This window comes from Cherax quadricarinatus, chromosome 39 (assembly GCF_038502225.1).
Source record: "Cherax quadricarinatus isolate ZL_2023a chromosome 39, ASM3850222v1, whole genome shotgun sequence".
NCBI lineage: Eukaryota > Metazoa > Arthropoda > Malacostraca > Decapoda > Parastacidae > Cherax > Cherax quadricarinatus.
In genome coordinates, this window is record NC_091330.1 from 19,238,818 (window position 1) to 19,260,363 (window position 21,546).

Below are 21,546 nucleotides of genomic sequence, written 5' to 3' on the forward strand. Positions count from 1 at the left end.
AGGAAACAGAAACGAGGCACTAAACTACAGACCTGTGTCTCTGACATGTATTGTGTGCAAAGTCATGGAGAAGATTATCAGGAGGAGAGTGGTCGAACACCTGGAAAGGAACAAGATTATAAATGAAAACCAGCATGGGTTCATGGAAGGCAAATCTTGTATCACAAACCTCCTGGAGTTTTATGACAAGGTAACAGAAGTAAGACACGAGAGAGAGGGGTGGGTAGATTGCGTTTTCCTAGACTGCAGGAAGGCCTCTGACACAGTTCCCCACAAGAGATTAGTGCAGAAGCTGGAGGATCAGGCGCACGTAAAAGGGAGGGCACTGCAATGGATAAGGGAATACCTGACAGGGAGGCAGCAACGAGTCATGGTACGTGAAGAGGTATCACAGTGGGCGCCTGTTACGAGCGGGGTCCCACAGGGGTCAGTTCTAGGACCAGTGCTATTTTTGATATATGTGAACGACATGATGGAAGGAATAGACTCTGAAGTGTCCCTGTTCGCAGATGACGTGAAGTTGATGAGAAGAATTAAATTGGACGAGGATGAGGCAGGACTGCAAAGAGACCTGGACAGGCTGGACATGTGGTCCAGCAACTGGCTTCTCGAATTCAATCCAGCCAAATGCAAAGTCATGAAGATTGGGGAGGGGCAAAGAAGACCGCAGACAGAGTATAGGCTAGGTGGACAAAGACTACAGACCTCACTCAGGGAGAAAGACCTTGGGGTGACCATAACACCGAGCACATCACCGGAGGCACACATCAACCAAATAACCGCTGCAGCATACGGGCGCCTGGCAAACCTGAGAATAGCGTTCCGATACCTTAATAAGGAATCGTTCAAGACACTGTACACTGTGTATGTTAGGCCCATACTGGAGTATGCAGCACCAGTCTGGAACCCACACCTGGTCAAGCACGTCAAGAAGTTAGAGAAAGTACAAAGGTTTGCAACAAGGCTAGTCCCAGAGCTCAAGGGAATGCCGTACGAGGAAAGGTTAAGGGAAATCGGACTGACGACATTGGAGGACAGAAGGGTCAGGGGAGACATGATAACGACATACAAGATACTGCGGGGAATAGACAAGGTGGACAGAGATAGGATGTTCCAGAGAGGGGACACAGGGACAAGGGGTCACAACTGGAAGCTGAAGACTCAGACGAGTCACAGGGACGTTAGGAAGTATTTCTTCAGTCATAGAGTTGTCAGCAAGTGGAATAGCCTAGCAAGTGAAGTAGTGGAGGCAGGAACCATACATAGTTTTAAGAAGAGGTATGACAAAGCTCAGGAAGCAGAGAGAGGATCCATTAGCGATCAGTGAAGAGGCGGGGCCAGGAGCTGAGTCTCGACCCCTGCAACCACAATTAGGTGAGTACAATTAGGTGAGTACACACACACACACACACACACACACACACATACACACACACACACACACACACACACACACACACACACACACACACACACACACACACACACATACACACATACACACACACATACACACACATACACACACACACACACACACACACACACACACACACACACACACACACACACACACACACACACACACACACACACACACACACACACGAGGCTACCCAACAACATCAAAAAAAATAATTTTAGAGATTCATCATAACTAAATAGGTGAGTAAACACACACACACACACACACACACACACACACACACACACACACACACACACACACACAAACACACACACATACACATACACACACACACATACACATACACACACACACACACACACACACACACACACACACACACACACACACACACACACACACACACACACACACACACGAGGCTACCCAACAACATTAAAAAAAATAATTTTAGAGATTCATCATAACTAAATTCAGTGTTATTTGAGACTCATAGTTTGTAAGGAAGGGAGTATGTTCAGTGCTGCTTTACCTGCACAAAACTGCACACATACACATGTATGAAATACAATCGCAAATAGGTAATCTTAACAATGTATTACAAGCCATCCGCATATGGCTTATTCTGCATAAACATGTATACTTATATGTAGCTGTTTATATAATGTGTCGTTTCTGCTATACACATTTCATACTTTTTTATTGGGATTAATAATAGTTAATGGAGTTTAATTATTAAAGTAAAATACTTCAGTCCCTAAATTAGTCATTAAAGTCAACTTTCAGTATTGTTTACTACTGGGCTTTACAGCCTATCAACTGTACTAGGGTCATTAAGGCTGCTGCACCTAACCTTTTCGTCACCAGTCTAAAAAAAAAAACTAACCTTAAAGGAAATTAGATTAACTTTACTGGGTTATTTGCACACAAGTTCCTATATAAGACACTCATAAAAAAATTAATTTATATGCTGAACGTGAACAAAATTAGTTATGATGGGGGTGTGAGTGGCCCAGGAGGGTGGTGACCACACCCACCACTAGCAGCACTCTTGTACCAAGAATAACCCAGCCAACCATCCCTTCCTCTCTACTCTCCACACCACGCACATAAAATTACACACTCGAACTTACAGAACAATAAAAAATAGAAATGATTCAGCAACAAAGAGGTACTTTAGTGACCTTCGAGAGAAAGTGACATCCGCCATGTTTGATTCAGTGACCATTGTGGTCCCGATAAGGATTTTTTGCAGGATACCATGCAGGAAAAACCATACATGACACACCGCTACCGCTGTGCCTTTTCCAACACGCCAAAATATACAAAGACACCCATACACTTGACATAAATAAAAGCATGACATGGCTAGCTAGCATCAATATTTACATCAACTCTCGTCACTCATTTTCTACTTGAACAACTTTGAAGATTACCAGATAACTAATATAACAAGATGCCACTGCCACAGTAATAAAGATGGGAACCATAGCAAGAGAAGAACAAGACACAGCTAGCATCACTTGCGTTAAACATGCGAGAGGAAGCAGAGTAATACTGTCAGCGCCCCGACTTACTTGACCTGAAGCAACTGCCTTCCAAAACGCACAATTCTCTCACAACTTGTGCTCAGATAGAGTATCTTACAAATACTGAGCTTCATTAAATGTTTCATATTAAATTTACATCGATCGTCATGATTAAAACTTTTTCAAGAAAAATCCAGCAGCAGGGAGGCTTCTGCAACATGTCTGCTCAACACTGCACGATAACGCTTCTCTCACCCCTCACATTAACTTGCTACAGACTGTATTTATGGTTCATCTTACCTACTTTGATTACTTTCCAGTTACCCAAATTTCAGTAAGGTAAGAAAAAGAGATCGGTGATGTGTTCGTTTCTGGCGAGCCGCCCGAACTGATGCGGCCGCGGGTGGCCACTCTTAAGGCTGCACGAAAAGGGGCGCTGTTGCCAAGTCAGTTTCCTCTGGCACTGTGTTCAGGCCACCTCTGACAACACTGATAAATGTGTCATGTCTGCATTGGTTGTGATGACGTCAGCAGCCATGGACTGACGTACGTGTTAAGTCCTGCATGGTGGACGTGGACACTCCACCTGCCCCTGTGCTCCTCACACACACACACACACTTTATCACACATCACTTGAAATACACAATATCACGGAATATTGTTAGTTAGTGACCGCTGGTACAAACACCGTGACTGATGACTACACAGAAACAATGTAACAATAAACCACGTCCGCCTCTGTCCTGGGTGTTACTGGACTGGTGTGGGTCGCATCCTGGGAGACAAGAATGACGACCACAATGGAAATCAAACAGACAGTCCTTGATGGCGCACCGATTTTTTTGTGTTATTTTGGGTGGCTAACCCTCCGGGGTTAAAAATCCGAACCAAATTTTATGGTATCCCCTAAGTCACCCTTCATTCAACTACACGCCTATCCTTTTCTATCACTCCATCCACCATACATATAACCTTCCTTAACTATATACCTAACTTTCACCACTCAGTCACCCTTACACCTAACTTTCCTCATCACTTACTCAACCATATACCAAGGTGTTCTCATCACTACATCATTCCTTACTCAACTACACACCTGGCTCCCATCTCACGCCTACATAAATCCCATCCTAACTACGTCATTCTTCCCCCGTTTTAATTCCCTCACCTGACCTGACACCGACTAAAGGGTCCCGGAAGTGAAGTGTGGGGTGTAGGGAGGTGAGGTGTAGTGTGGTAAGAGCCGTGTACTCACCGATTTGTGGTTGCAAAGGTCGAGTCTCAGCTCTCTCCTCGTCTTGTAACCTACAGTCGTCCGGCATTGGGTTCTAGCCTCATAGTCTGTGCCATATTTACTCTTGAAACTGCTTATAAATTTACCTCCCACTGCTTCCATTTCGTTTTATTTATTTTATTTCTGTAATAACAGAAAAAATAAATGGTCGTAACTCCACGATGTCTGTTTTTAGCTTCCATGTATGACCCAATGTTCTCGTTCCCCTCATGTCAGTGTATGACTCTGTACCATGTTATCAAATCTCTACTCATTCATCACTCTTCCAAGATCAAAAGGCCAAGTTCCTACAGTATCCTTAAGTCTCCTTCAGTATTTAGTTTCGTTGTGAACCTCTAGACCTTCTCCGGTTAGTCTTCGTACCTGACCAGGTAAGGACTCCATGCCTCCGAAAACATTAATTAGGTATAGCAGCCGAGATGGTTCGCGTGGTATTCACTCTAAAGTCTTTCTCTTTGTGATGGAGTTGCTTTTCTCCCGGTCTGTACTCTGTCACAGGTCTTCTCTTTCTGATATTCACCAGCGTGGATTTGTTAAGCTTCAACTCCGGAAGCCACCTGCACGACCACCTGTGACAGTAAATGTTATGGAAATACCGGCATGTAGTAGGTGAAAGACACACAGGCAGCAAGTGGATTATCTCAACACTGTTTCCCTTGTATAGCAGATTTAGGTATCTATAAAACCTGCTACGCAGGCGAAACGTCGTCTCAAAGTTTCCAATTGTATTTTAATCAACTACAACATGTATGACCATCCTTTCAACCTCTTGATGTCCATGCCCATCAAACACTGCCCATCAAACACTGCCCTTCAAACACTGCCCATCAAACACTGCCCATCAAACACTGCCCATCAAACACTGCCCATCAAACACTGCCCTTCAAACACTGCCCTTCAAACATTGCTCTCCAAACACTAGACAGTTCTGTCCCTCAAGGTGCAGTACTCGCCCCCATCCTTTTCCTCATCCTAATTTCTTATATAGATATGTAAACCACAGCACCGTGTCTTCCTTTGCAGACAATACTGGAATTTGCATGAGAGTGTCATCTATTGAGGACATTGCAAATCACCAAGAGGATTTAAACAAAGTCTTCCAATGAGCCCTAGAAAACAATATGATGTTCAGTAAGGACAAATTTCAGTTAATCCGTTATGGAAAACTTGAGAAAATAAAAGCTAGAAAGGAGTATAAAATAAATCGTAACCACAGAATGGAGCGACAAACTACCGTGAAGGACTGGGGAGTGATAACGTCAGAGGATCTTACCTTCGACAAGTGCGATCATGGTGTTATAGCACACAAAATGCGTGATAAAGGAATAACACGAAAAGTTGGTAGATGGATCTATAACTTCCTAACAAATAGAACACAAACAGTAATAGTAAACAGAGTAAAGTAAGAGGCGGCCACAGTGAAAAGCTCTGTTCTACAAGATACAGTACTCGCCCCATCATTTTCTTCATCCTCATATATGAAATAGACAGATATGTAAGCCACAGCACCGTGTCCTTTGCGGATGACACCAGAATGTGCATGACAGTGTCATCCATCGAGGAAACTGCAAATCTCCAAGCGGACATTAACGAAATCTTTAAATGGGCGTCAGAAAACAATATGGAGTTCAATGAGGACAAATTTCAATTGCTCCACTTTGGAAAACTCGTGGAAATGAAAATTGGATCGAATTATAAAACAAATTACAACTCATACTAGAGCGTAAAACTAATGTGAAGGACCCAGAAGTGATAATGTCAGAGAATCTCACTTTCAAAGATCACAACAATGTATCTAACACATCTACTAGGAAAATTATAGGATGGATAATGAGAACCTTCAAAACTAGAGATGCCAAGCCACTGATAATTCTCTTTAAATCGCTTGTTCTTTCTAGGCTGGAATATTGCTGTACACTAACTTTTCCCTTTCAAGGCAGGCGAAACTGCAGACCTGGAGAATATACAGAGATCTTTCACTGCACGTATAAGCACAATAAAGCACCTAAATTAGTGGCAACAGTTGAAGTCCCTTGACCTGTACTCCTTGGAACGCAGACGAGAAAGGTACATAATAATATACACATGGAAATTCCTAGAGGGACTAGTCCCAGATCTGTACACGGAAATCACACGGAAAAGATTTGGCAGGCGGTGAAAAGTAGGGGCGCCATGAGTATGCTAAGAGACAACACAGTAAGTGTCGGGGGCCCAAGACTGTTCAACTGCCTCCCAACATACAAATGGGGGATTACCAATAAACCCCTGGCTGTCTTCAAAAGGGAGCTGAACAGACACCTGAAGTCAGTACCTGATTAGCCGGGCTGTGGTTCGTATGTCAGTTTACGTGCGGCCAGCAGTAACAGCCTGGTTGATCAGGCCCTTATCCACCGCGAGGCCTGGTCATGGACCGGGCCGTGGGGGAGTTGACCCTCAGAACACCCTTCAGGTAATCAAGGATCACAGCAGTTATTATTACAACTGCGATGAAAATTATACAATGGATAATGATAATCTTTAAAACAAGGGATGTCAAGCTAATGATGATACTTGTAAGTCACTTGTTCTCTCTAGGCTGGAATACTGCTGTACACTAGTGGATACACTCAAAGCAGGCGAAAATCCTACAGGAACTGGTTCCATATCTGCACACATACATACCCCCAATAAAAAGCGGGGGTGTCGTGAGTCACTAAGACCGTTCAACGGCCTCCCATTATGCATAAAGGGGTTACCAGTAGACCCGGATTACACTGATTAGGTTGATCAGGCCCTTGTTCATCAGAAGGCCTAGTCATGGACGGGGCCGAGGGGGCGCTGACCCCCTTAACACTCTCCAGATAGACTCCAAACATTCCCCTTGAAAGTATATATTGTAGAGGCTCGTCGGATAGATGGTAAACGATGAGGATGTGATGTTGTATTATGATTGTACTGTTAGAGCGTGATGCTGAGGGATTACTGGATATTCTCTGTCTCTCTCTCTCTCTCTGTCTGTCTGTCTCTGTCTGTCTGTCTGTCTCTCTCTCTGTCTCTGTCTGTCTGTCTGTCTGTCTGTCTGTCTCTCTCTCTCTCTCTCTCTCTCTCTCTCTCTCTCTCTCTCTCTCTCTCTCTTTTTACACAGGGTTTGACAAGGTTAAGGATCCCTGGCTTTATTGACAAGCTATTTACAGGTTAAGGATTCCTAACTTTATTGGCAAGCTAAGAGCTGTTACCTACATCAGCTCATTTGAAAGCATTTTTATTGTTATGAGACATACAAGTAGGGAACAGGATGAAGTTGGAGCCATCTGTGGGCCAGCATTTTCATTTGATCAACTGACTTTATCTCGTTGACATCATTATGCTGTACGAATGTGTTCCATACTCGAGTCATCCTGGGTATGTATGATCTCAGATGGAGTGATGTTCTGGAGAAGGGTACAGCCAGAGTGAAGTTGCTGCTTTCTGCCCGTCTTGTGGCATAAAAGCTTGTTTCACGCTGTCCTCGAAGTGGATCCAAGTGTGGTATTTCGACAATATTGGCCTTGTACATAACAGTAAGGCCACCCACATCCCTCCTATGTTGAAGGCTCTGCTGAAATGACAGATCTATCCAGGATGGGTCCAGGCGAGAGATGAGACGTCTTGCTCTGTTCTCTACTCTGTCAAGCAGTCGCAGATGAGAGGGGGGGGGGCAGGCAAACCAAGAAAGTGGAGCATACTCAAGGTGTGAGCGTACTTGCGCCTCGTACAGAATCTTGCAACCCTTACTGTCAAGCAGATGCGAGATACGGCGAAGTGCTGTAAGCTTCCTGGCTGCCTTGTTTGCAAGATTTACAACATGGTTCTTCATGGTTAGTTTGGAGTCAAATTTCGCCCCAAGGATATCAACTTCTTCTCCAGGTGCCAACACCCTCCCATTCATCCTTACTACTGCACCAGCATTACCATCATGCTGCCTAGAGACGATCATCATTTGCGTTTTCTCAGGTGCAAATGTTACTTGCCATCTATTTCCCCAAGCTGATATAGCTCTCAGCTGGTGATTGATGTAGCTTAGAGCAGCTGGCATTTCTTCTCTTGGATAAGGGAATGTCAGTGTACAGTCGTCTGCACATGCATGTGATTCTGGGATGAGATGAAAGACATTCTCTCTCTCTCTCTCTCTCTCTCTCTCTCTCTCTCTCTCTCTCTCTCTCACACACACACACACACACACACACACACACACATACATTGTTTTATGAAGAGCTACGATCAGTAAAGAGGCAGGGCCAGGAGCTGTGAATCGACCCCTGCAACCACAATTAGGTAAGTACACACACACACAGCTGCTAGCATCTCTGAACATCCTCTTCAGCATCCCACGACCTCCTTCCTGACCCCTGACATCTTCCCTCACCCAGTGACCTCTGCCCTTGCCCCCTCACCCAGTGACCTCTTGTATAGACTTCCTAAGCATCATCACCAGGACCCTTATCCCTTGCTACCACCATCACTAATTCTTCTCCAGGACCCTCCCCCTCCACCACCTATAACATATTCACCACCACCTCCAATATCTCCATCACCGTCCTCACCTCCACTTCCAACAGCCATCTCCACCACAGTCCTGAAATACTATCTTCCAGGAAGCTGCAACAGCTTACTGCCGTACTTCCCCCTAAAAATAAATCAGTGACTTTTTCCCTCCATGCCCCTCCACCGCTCCCCCCCCCCCCTTCCTCCCAACGACCTCCCTTTAGCACACTTTTGTGTGCCCATTCCGCTTCTCCCAGTAGTGGGTGGGACCAGAATGTTAATACCACTGCACCAGCATTAGAGAACCCTGACGAGAATTTGTAGATGAATGGTTCAGAGAACCGACATGTTGATAAATTAGACACGTGTGCAACTCTTGGGTATCTTTATTGAGGAAACGTTTCGCCACACAGTGGCTTCATCAGTCCATACGTAGGAGAAACTTGAAGAACAGGAGGTAATCAGTCCCTCAACCTTGAGTCGATGTGTTCAGTCCATCAATCTTGAATAGAATGCGGCATATGAGCGGAGAAGCAGCTTATAAACCGTATGGCAGGAGAGGTGCAGCAGTCATAGGTGGTGTCACATTTGTTCAATGTGGAAGTAGGTCGTGCCCAAGAATTAGGCAAGCGAAGAATTCCTAAGTATTAAGATCCCAAGAAGTTGCAGTGTCTGACAGGTTTGTAGATGAATGGTTCAGAGAACCGACATGTTGATAAATTAGACACGTGTGCAGCTCTTGGGTATCTTTATTGAGGAAACGTTTCGCCACACAGTGGCTTCATCAGTCCATACGGTTTATAAGCTGCTTCTCCGCTCATATGCCGCATTCTGTTCAAGATTGATGGACTGAACACATCGACTCAAGGTTGAGGGACTGATTACCTCCTGTTCTTCAAGTTTCTCCTACGTATGGACTGATGAAGCCACTGTGTGGCGAAACGTTTCCTAAATAAAGATACCCAAGAGTTGCACACGTGTCTAATTTATCAACCTGACGAGAATTACTACTTAGCCCTACACTAGTCAGAGTTCCCACTCTTACCTAAAATATATATATGACAGAACTTTGAATGTAAACTCCAGTCAAAATTCAGTCTCTGGTGAATGACTGTTTATAGCTCTCTGATATAATGGCCCTGTCTACTAGCACTACATGTATGGTGGTGTCTACTAGCACTACATGTATGGTGGTGTCTACTAGCACTACATGTATGGTGGTGTCTACTAGCACTACATGTATGGTGGTGTCTACTAGCACTACATGTATGGTGGTGTCTACTAGCACTACATGTATGGTGGTGTCTACTAGCACTACATGTATGGTGGTGTCTACTAGCACTACATGTACGGTGGTGTCTACTAGCACTACATGTACAGTGGTGTCTACTAGCACTACATGTACGGTGGTGTCTACTAGCACTACATGTACGGTGGTGTCTACTAGCACTACATGTACGGTGGTGTCTACTAGCACTACATGTACGGTGGTGTCTACTAGCACTACATGTACGGTGGTGTCTACTAGCACTACATGTACGGTGGTGTCTACTAGCACTACATGTATGGCGGTGTCTACTAGCACTACATGTACGGTGGTGTCTACTAGCACTACATGTACAGTGGTGTCTACTAGCACTACATGTACGGTGGTGTCTACTAGCACTACATGTACGGTGGTGTCTACTAGCACTACATGTACGGTGGTGTCTACTAGCACTACATGTACGGTGGTGTCTACTAGCACTACATGCACGGTGGTGTCTACTAGCACTACATGTACGGTGGTGTCTACTAGCACTACATGTACGGTGGTGTCTACTAGCACTACATGTATGGTGGTGTCTACTAGCACTACATGTAGGGTGGTGTCTACTAGCACTACATGTTCGGTGGTGTCTACTAGCACTACATGTATGGTGGTGTCTACTAGCACTACATGTATGGTGGTGTCTACTAGCACTACATGTACGGTGGTGTCTACTAGCACTACATGTACGGTGGTGTCTACTAGCACTACATGTACGGTGGTGTCTACTAGCACTACACCCCTCAAGGAAGGTTCCTTGATGTTGGTGAGGGGTTCTTGATTTAGGGAATTGGATCTGTGCTCCAGTTCCCCGAATTAAGCCTGAATGCCTTCCACATCCCCCCCCAGGCGCTGTATAATCCTCCGGGTTTAGCGCTTCCCCCTTGATTATAATAATAATAATACTAGCACTACGTGTACGGTGGTATCTACTAGCACTACGTGTACGGTGATGTCTACTAGCACTACATGTACGGTGGTGTCTACTAGCACTACGTGTACGGTGATGTCTACTAGCACTACATGTACGGTGGTATCTACTAGCACTACGTGTACGGTGATGTCTACTAGCACTACATGTACGGTGGTGTCTACTAGCACTACATGTACGGTGGTGTCTACTAGCACTACATGTATGGTGATGTCTACTAGCACTACATGTACGGTGGTGTCTACTTGCACTACATGTAGGGTGGTGTCTACTAGCACTACATGTACAGTGGTGTCTACTAGCACTACATGTACGGTGGTGTCTACTAGCACTACATGTACGGTGGTGTCTACTAGCACTACGTGTACGGTGATGTCTACTAGCACAACATGTACGGTGGTGTCTACTAGCACTACATGTATGGTGGTGTCTACTAGCACTACGTGTACGGTGATGTCTACTAGCACTACATGTACGGTGGTGTCTACTAGCACTACATGTACGGTGGTGTCTACTAGCACTACATGTATGGTGGTGTCTGCTAGCACTACATGTACGGTGGTGTCTACTAGCACTACATGTACGGTGGTGTCTGCTAGCACTACATGTACGGTGGTGTCTACTAGCACTACATGTACGGTGGTGTCTACTAGCACTACATGTACGGTGGTGTCTACTAGCACTACATGTACGGTGGTGTCTTACTAGCACTACATGTACGGTGGTGTCTACTAGCACTACATGTACGGTGGTGTCTACTAGCACTACATGTACGGTGGTGTCTACTAGCACTACATGTACGGTGGTGTCTACTAGCACTACATGTACGGTGGTGTCTACTAGCACTACATGTACGGTGGTGTCTACTAGCACTACATGTACGGTGGTGTCTACTAGCACTACATGTACGGTGGTGTCTACTAGCACTACATGTACGGTGGTGTCTACTAGCACTACATGTACGGTGGTGTCTACTAGCACTACATGTACGGTGGTGTCTACTAGCACTACATGTACGGTGGTGTCTACTAGCACTACATGTACTGTGGTGTACAGTGGTGTCTACTAGCACTACTACTACTAGCACTACATGTACGGTGGTGTCTACTAGCACTATGTACGGTGGTGTCTACTAGTATGTACGGTGGTGTCTACTAGCACTACATGTACGGTGGTGTCTACTAGCACTACATGTACGGTGGTGTAGCACTACTAGCACTACATGTACGGTGGTGTCTACTAGCACTACTACATAGCACTACATGTAGGGTGGTGTCTACTAGCACTACATGTACGGTGGTGTCTACTAGCACTACATGTACGGTGGTGTCTACTAGCACTACATGTACGGTGGTGTCTACTAGCACTACATGTACGGTGGTGTCTACTAGCACTACATGTACGGTGGTGTCTACTAGCACTACATGTACGGTGGTGTCTACTAGCACTACATGTACGGTGGTGTCTACTAGCACTACATGTACGGTGGTGTCTACTAGCACTACATGTACGGTGGTGTCTACTAGCACTACATGTACGGTGGTGTCTACTAGCACTACATGTACGGTGGTGTCTACTAGCACTACATGTACGGTGGTGTCTACTAGCACTACATGTACGGTGGTGTCTACTAGCACTACATGTACGGTGGTGTCTACTAGCACTACATGTACGGTGGTGTCTACTAGCACTACATGTACGGTGGTGTCTACTAGCACTACATGTACGGTGGTGTCTACTAGCACTACATGTACGGTGGTGTCTACTAGCACTACATGTACGGTGGTGTCTACTAGCACTACATGTACGGTGGTGTCTACTAGCACTACATGTATGGTGGTGTCTACTAGCACTACATGTACGGTGGTGTCTACTAGCACTACATGTACGGTGGTGTCTACTAGCACTACATGTACGGTGGTGTCTACTAGCACTACATGTACGGTGGTGTCTACTAGCACTACATGTATGGTGGTGTCTACTAGCACTACATGTACGGTGGTGTCTACTAGCACTACATGTACGGTGGTGTCTACTAGCACTACATGTACGGTGGTGTCTACTAGCACTACATGTACGGTGGTGTCTACTAGCACTACATGTACGGTGGTGTCTACTAGCACTACATGTACGGTGATGTCTACTAGCACTACATGTACGGTGGTGTCTACTAGCACTACATGTACGGTGGTGTCTACTAGCACTACATGTACGGTGGTGTCTACTAGCACTACATGTACGGTGGTGTCTACAAGCACTACTACATGCACTACGGTGGTGTCTACTAGCACTACATGTACGGTGGTGTCTACTAGCACTACATGTACGGTGGTGTCTACTAGCACTACATGTACGGTGGTGTCTACTAGCACTACATGTACGGTGGTGTCTACTAGCACTACATGTACTACTAGCACTACACGGTGGTGTCTACTAGCACTACATGTACGGTGGTGTCTACTAGCACTACATGTACGGTGGTGTCTACTAGCACTACATGTACGGTGGTGTCTACTAGCACTACATGTACGGTGGTGTCTACTAGCACTACATGTACGGTGGTGTCTACTAGCACTACATGTACGGTGGTGTCTACTAGCACTACATGTACGGTGGTGTCTACTAGCACTACATGTACGGTGGTGTCTACTAGCACTACATGTACGGTGGTGTCTACTAGCACTACATGTACGGTGGTGTCTACTAGCACTACATGTACGGTGGTGTCTACTAGCACTACATGTACGGTGGTGTCTACTAGCACTACATGTACGGTGGTGTCTACTAGCACTACATGTACGGTGGTGTCTACTAGCACTACATGTACGGTGGTGTCTACTAGCACTACATGTACGGTGGTGTCTACTAGCTCTACATGTACGGTGGTGTCTACTAGCACTACATGTACGGTGGTGTCTACTAGCACTACATGTACGGTGGTGTCTACTAGCACTACATGTACGGTGGTGTCTACTAGCACTACATGTACGGTGGTGTCTACTAGCACTACATGTACGGTGGTGTCTACTAGCACTACATGTACGGTGGTGTCTACTAGCACTACATGTACGGTGGTGTCTACTAGCACTACATGTACGGTGGTGTCTACTAGCACTACATGTACGGTGGTGTCTACTAGCACTACATGTACGGTGGTGTCTACTAGCACTACATGTACGGTGGTGTCTACTAGCACTACATGTACGGTGGTGTCTACTAGCACTACATGTACGGTGGTGTCTACTAGCACTACATGTACGGTGGTGTCTACTAGCACTACATGTACGGTGGTGTCTACTAGCACTACATGTACGGTGGTGTCTACTAGCACTACATGTATGGTGGTGTCTACTAGCACTACATGTATGGTGGTGTCTACTAGCACTACATGTACGGTGGTGTCTACTAGCACTACATGTACGGTGGTGTCTACTAGCACTACATGTACGGTGGTGTCTACTAGCACTACATGTATGGTGGTGTCTACTAGCACTACATGTACGGTGGTGTCTACTAGCACTACATGTACGGTGGTGTCTACTAGCACTACATGTATGGTGGTGTCTACTAGTACATATACTAGGTGGTGTCTACTAGCACTACATGTACGGTGGTGTCTACTAGCACTACATGTACGGTGGTGTCTACTAGCACTACATGTACGGTGGTGTCTACTAGCACTACATGTACGGTGGTGTCTACTAGCACTACATGTACTGTGGTGTCTACTAGCACTACATGTACGGTGGTGTCTACTAGCACTACATGTACGGTGGTGTCTACTAGCACTACATGTACGGTGGTGTCTACTAGCACTACATGTACGGTGGTGTCTACTAGCACTACATGTACGGTGGTGTCTACTAGCACTACATGTACGGTGGTGTCTACTAGCACTACATGTACGGTGGTGTCTACTAGCACTACATGTACGGTGGTGTCTACTAGCACTACATGTACGGTGGTGTCTACTAGCACTACATGTACGGTGGTGTCTACTAGCACTACATGTACGGTGGTGTCTACTAGCTCTACATGTACGGTGGTGTCTACTAGCACTACATGTACGGTGGTGTCTACTAGCACTACATGTATGTTGGTGTCTACTAGCACTACATGTACGGTGGTGTCTACTAGCACTACATGTACGGTGGTGTCTACTAGTCTACATGTACGGTGGTGTCTACTACTACATGTACGGTGGTGTCTACTAGCACTACATGTACGGTGGTGTCTACTAGCACTACATGTACGGTGGTGTCTACTAGCACTACATGTACGGTGGTGTCTACTAGCACTACATGTACGGTGGTGTCTACTAGCACTACATGTACGGTGGTGTCTACTAGCACTACATGTACGGTGGTGTCTACTAGCACTACATGTACGGTGGTGTCTACTAGCACTACATGTACGGTGGTGTCTACTAGCACTACATGTACGGTGGTGTCTACTAGCACTACATGTACGGTGGTGTCTACTAGCACTACATGTATGGTGGTGTCTACTAGCACTACATGTACGGTGGTGTCTACTAGCACTACATGTACGGTGGTGTCTACTAGCACTACATGTACGGTGGTGTCTACTAGCACTACATGTACGGTGGTGTCTACTAGCACTACATGTACGGTGGTGTCTACTAGCACTACATGTACGGTGGTGTCTACTAGCACTACATGTACGGTGGTGTCTACTAGCACTACATGTACGGTGGTGTCTACTAGCACTACATGTACGGTGGTGTCTACTAGCACTACATGTACGGTGGTGTCTACTAGCACTACATGTACGGTGGTGTCTACTAGCACTACATGTACGGTGGTGTCTACTAGCACTACATGTACGGTGGTGTCTACTAGCACTACATGTACGGTGGTGTCTACTAGCACTACATGTACGGTGGTGTCTACTAGCACTACATGTACGGTGGTGTCTACTAGCACTACATGTACGGTGGTGTCTACTAGCACTACATGTACGGTGGTGTCTACTAGCACTACATGTACGGTGGTGTCTACTAGCACTACGGTGGTGTCTACTAGCACTACATGGACGGTGGTGTCTACTAGCACTACATGTACGGTGGTGTCTACTAGCACTACATGTACGGTGGTGTCTACTAGCACTACATGTACGGTGGTGTCTACTAGCACTACATGTACGGTGGTGTCTACTAGCACTACATGTATGGTGGTGTCTACTAGCACTACATGTACGGTGGTGTCTACTAGCACTACATGTACTAGGTGGTGTCTACTAGCACTACATGTACGGTGGTGTCTACTAGCACTACATGTACGGTGGTGTCTACTAGCACTACATGTACGGTGGTGTCTACTAGCACTACTAGTCTACTAGCACTACATGTACGGTGGTGTCTACTAGCACTACATGTACGGTGGTGTCTACTCTACTAGCACTACATGTACGGTGGTGTCTACTAGCTACTACATGTACGGTGGTGTCTACTAGCACTACATGTACGGTGGTGTCTACTAGCACTACTACGGTGGTGTCTACTAGCTCTACATGTACGGTGGTGTCTACTAGTCTACAGCACTACATGTACGGTGGTGTCTACTAGCACTACATGTACGGTGGTGTCTACTAGCACTACATGTACGGTGGTGTCTACTAGCACTACATGTACGGTGGTGTCTACTAGCACTACATGTACGGTGGTGTCTACTAGCACTACATGTACGGTGGTGTCTACTAGCACTACATGTACGGTGGTGTCTACTAGCACTACATGTACGGTGGTGTCTACTAGCACTACATGTATGGTGGTGTCTACTAGCACTACATGTATGGTGGTGTCTACTAGCACTACATGTAGGGTGGTGTCTACTAGCACTACATGTACGGTGGTGTCTACTAGCACTACATGTACGGTGGTGTCTACTAGCACTACATGTATGGTGGTGTCTACTAGCACTACATGTACGGTGGTGTCTACTAGCACTACATGTACGGTGGTGTCTACTAGCACTACATGTATGGTGGTGTCTACTAGCACTACATGTACGGTGGTGTCTACTAGCACTACATGTACGGTGGTGTCTACTAGCACTACATGTACGGTGATGTCTACTAGCACTACATGTACGGTGGTGTCTACTAGCACTACATGTATGGTGGTGTCTACTAGCACTACATGTATGATGGTGTCTACTAGCACTACATGTACGGTGGTGTCTACTAGCACTACATGTACGGTGGTATATACTAGCACTACATGTACGGTGGTATCTACTAGCACTACATGTACGGTGGTGTCTACTAGCACTACATGTACGGTGGTGTCTACTAGCACTACATGTACGGTGGTGTCTACTAGCACTACATGTACGGTGGTGTCTACTAGCACTACATGTATGGTGGTGTCTACTAGCACTACATGTACGGTGGTGTCTACTAGCACTACATGTACGGTGGTGTCTACTAGCTCTACATGTACGGTGGTGTCTACTAGCACTACATGTTCGGTGGTGTCTACTAGCTCTACATGTACGGTGGTGTCTACTAGCACTACATGTACGGTGGTGTCTACTAGCACTACATGTACGGTGGTGTCTACTAGCTCTACATGTACGGTGGTGTCTACTAGCTCTACATGTACGGTGGTGTCTACTAGCACTACATGTACGGTGGTGTCTACTAGCACTACATGTACGGTGGTGTCTACTAGCACTACATGTACGGTGGTGTCTACTAGCACTACATGTACGGTGGTGTCTACTAGCACTACATGTACGGTGGTGTCTACTAGCACTACATGTACGGTGGTGTCTACTAGCACTACATGTACGGTGGTGTCTACTAGCACTACATGTACGGTGGTGTCTACTAGCACTACATGTATGGTGGTGTCTACTAGCACTACATGTATGGTGGTGTCTACTAGCACTACATGTAGGGTGGTGTCTACTAGCACTACATGTACGGTGGTGTCTACTAGCACTACATGTACGGTGGTGTCTACTAGCACTACATGTATGGTGGTGTCTACTAGCACTACATGTATGGTGGTGTCTACTAGCACTACATGTATGGTGGTGTCTACTAGCACTACATGTACGGTGGTGTCTACTAGCACTACATGTACGGTGGTGTCTACTAGCACTACATGTACGGTGGTGTCTACTAGCACTACATGTACGGTGGTGTCTACTAGCACTACATGTACGGTGGTGTCTACTAGCACTACATGTACGGTGGTGTCTACTAGCACTACATGTACGGTGGTGTCTACTAGCACTACATGTACGGTGGTGTCTACTAGCACTACATGTACGGTGGTGTCTACTAGCACTACATGTATGGTGGTGTCTACTAGCACTACATGTATGGTGGTGTCTACTAGCACTACATGTAGGGTGGTGTCTACTAGCACTACATGTACGGTGGTGTCTACTAGCACTACATGTACGGTGGTGTCTACTAGCACTACATGTATGGTGGTGTCTACTAGCACTACATGTATGGTGGTGTCTACTAGCACTACATGTACGGTGGTGTCTACTAGCACTACATGTACGGTGGTGTCTACTAGCACTACATGTACGGTGGTGTCTACTAGCACTACATGTACGGTGGTGTCTACTAGCACTACATGTACGGTGGTGTCTACTAGCACTACATGTACGGTGGTGTCTACTAGCACTACATGTACGGTGGTGTCTACTAGCACTACATGTACGGTGGTGTCTACTAGCACTACATGTACGGTGGTGTCTACTAGCACTACATGTACGGTGGTGTCTACTAGCACTACATGTACGGTGGTGTCTACTAGCACTACATGTACGGTGGTGTCTACTAGCACTACATGTACGGTGGTGTCTACTAGCACTACATGTACGGTGGTGTCTACTAGCACTACATGTACGGTGGTGTCTACTAGCACTACATGTACGGTGGTGTCTACTAGCACTACATGTACGGTGGTGTCTACTAGCACTACATGTACGGTGGTGTCTACTAGCACTACATGTACGGTGGTGTCTACTAGCACTACATGTACGGTGGTGTCTACTAGCACTACATGTACGGTGGTGTCTACTAGCACTACATGTACGGTGGTGTCTACTAGCACTACATGTACGGTGGTGTCTACTAGCACTACATGTACGGTGGTGTCTACTAGCACTACATGTACGGTGGTGTCTACTAGCACTACATGTACGGTGGTGTCTACTAGCACTACATGTATGGTGGTGTCTACTAGCACTACATGTACGGTGGTGTCTACTAGCACTACATGTACGGTGGTGTCTACTAGCACTACATGTACGGTGGTGTCTACTAGCACTACATGTATGGTGGTGTCTACTAGCACTACATGTACGGTGGTGTCTACTAGCACTACATGTACGGTGGTGTCTACTAGCACTACATGTACGGTGGTGTCTACTAGCACTACATGTACGGTGGTGTCTACTAGCACTACATGTACGGTGGTGTCTACTAGTATGGTGGTGTCTACTAGCACTACATGTATGTCTACTAGGTGGTGTCTACTAGCACTACATGTACGGTGGTGTCTACTAGCACTACATGTACGGTGGTGTCTACTAGCACTACATGTACGGTGGTGTCTACTAGCACTACATGTACGGTGGTGTCTACTAGCACTACATGTACGGTGGTGTCTACTAGCACTACATGTACGGTGGTGTCTACTAGCACTACATGTACGGTGGTGTCTACTAGCACTACATGTACGGTGGTGTCTACTAGCACTACATGTACGGTGGTGTCTACTAGCACTACATGTACGGTGGTGTCTACTAGCACTACATGTATGGTGGTGTCTACTAGCACTACATGTACGGTGGTGTCTACTAGCACTACATGTACGGTGGTGTCTACTAGCACTACATGTACGGTGGTGTCTACTAGCACTACATGTACGGTGGTGTCTACTAGCACTACATGTACGGTGGTGTCTACTAGCACTACATGTACGGTGGTGTCTACTAGCACTACATGTACGGTGGTGTCTACTAGCACTACATGTACGGTGGTGTCTACTAGCACTACATGTACGGTGGTGTCTACTAGCACTACATGTACGGTGGTGTCTACTAGCACTACATGTACGGTGGTGTCTACTAGCACTACATGTACGGTGGTATCTACTAGCACTACATGTATGGTGGTGTCTACTAGCACTACATGTACGGTGATGTCTACTAGCACTACATGTACGGTGGTGTCTACTAGCACTATTGATAGTGCAGACAAAGGAGATAAGAAGGAACACAAGATCCAGTCTCCTCATATAGACATGACTGGAAACTACTGACATAATCTCAAACACAGTAAGAAAACAAATAATTATCACAAGGTTACTGTTTAACATAAGGAAATATAAATGGAACTATGGCTTAACAAGTAAATATTAAGTGTTGTTAGAGTGGTACTGGAGGCACAACCTCAAGTTGGAATACATCCACAACAACATAATGTTGATTATGAGGAAGCACAGACAGACACACACACACACACACACACACACACACACACACACACACACACACACACACACACTGTATTAGACTCTCACCTAACATATCTACTTACAAACCTCCAATTATAAACACAAATTCCTCACTAACGCAACAACAACAGTTTTTCACAGCTCTGGAGATTAACGTTTGATACCATAAAAGATGTATCCAAATTTCTTTTTAAAAGATCAACAGTAATAGCCGCTATATTATTTTCCTCTTTGATATATGTATATATATATATATATATATATATATATATATATATATATATATATATATATATATATATATATATATATATATATATATGTTAGTAATGAGGCGTGAGGTAAGGTTACACATGAGGTCTTTGTCAAGTGACGTACGCACATAGGTAACGCGACTGACAAATACACAAATGTTTTCCGACATGCCTCAAATAGAACAAATTATCACACAACATAACTAACACACATATAGTGTAGTTTCAAGCATAAACTGTGAAACCTTGGACAAACACAAGATTTGTAACATTTAGCTATGAAGAGACGATATCTGGCTTGGGATAATCGACCTTCCACAATTCCCTTTGGTCTTATATTTTTTGTTGCTTATGTGAGGTGGAGGGCAGGGCAGGGCAGGGCAGGGCAGGGCAGGGCAGGGCAGGGCAGGGCAGGGCAGGGCAGGGCAAGTTGGTATATGTTGGTGAGGCAGTGAGCAGCACCAGACTACTACTTAGTGTTTACTGTCTACACCTGGGAACCTTGCTATGTTCTGTAGGTAATGATTCCTCTGTTAGCTAGTGTACACTCTCACTCTCTCTCTCTCTCTCTCTCTCTCTATATATATATATATATATATATATATATATATATATAGAGAGAGAGAGAGAGAGAAAAAGAGAGAAAGAAAGAGAGAGAGAGAGAGAGAGAGAGAGAGAGAGAGAGAGAGAGAGAGAGAGAGAGAGAGAGAGAGAGAGAGAGAGAGAGAGAGAGAGAGAGAGAGAGAGAGAGAGAGAGAGAGAGAGAGAGAGAGAGAGAGAGAGAGAGA

At 45.5% G+C, this 21,546-nt stretch overlaps 1 protein-coding gene across 7 annotated transcripts in view; it reads right to left on the bottom strand.

The window, feature by feature from the left end:
- The window catches only part of LOC128696384 (transient receptor potential channel pyrexia), a 235,169-nt gene that overhangs the window by 91,111 nt on the left and 122,512 nt on the right, over positions 1-21,546 (bottom strand). Inside the window, exon 1 of one of the 7 annotated variants that reach the window (XM_053787634.2) lies at positions 3,259-3,397. The exons of 5 other annotated variants lie outside the window; for them this stretch is intronic. The gene's annotated coding sequence lies outside the window, so the exon portion shown is untranslated. One more of the 7 variants, XM_053787635.2, reaches the window with a different exon arrangement.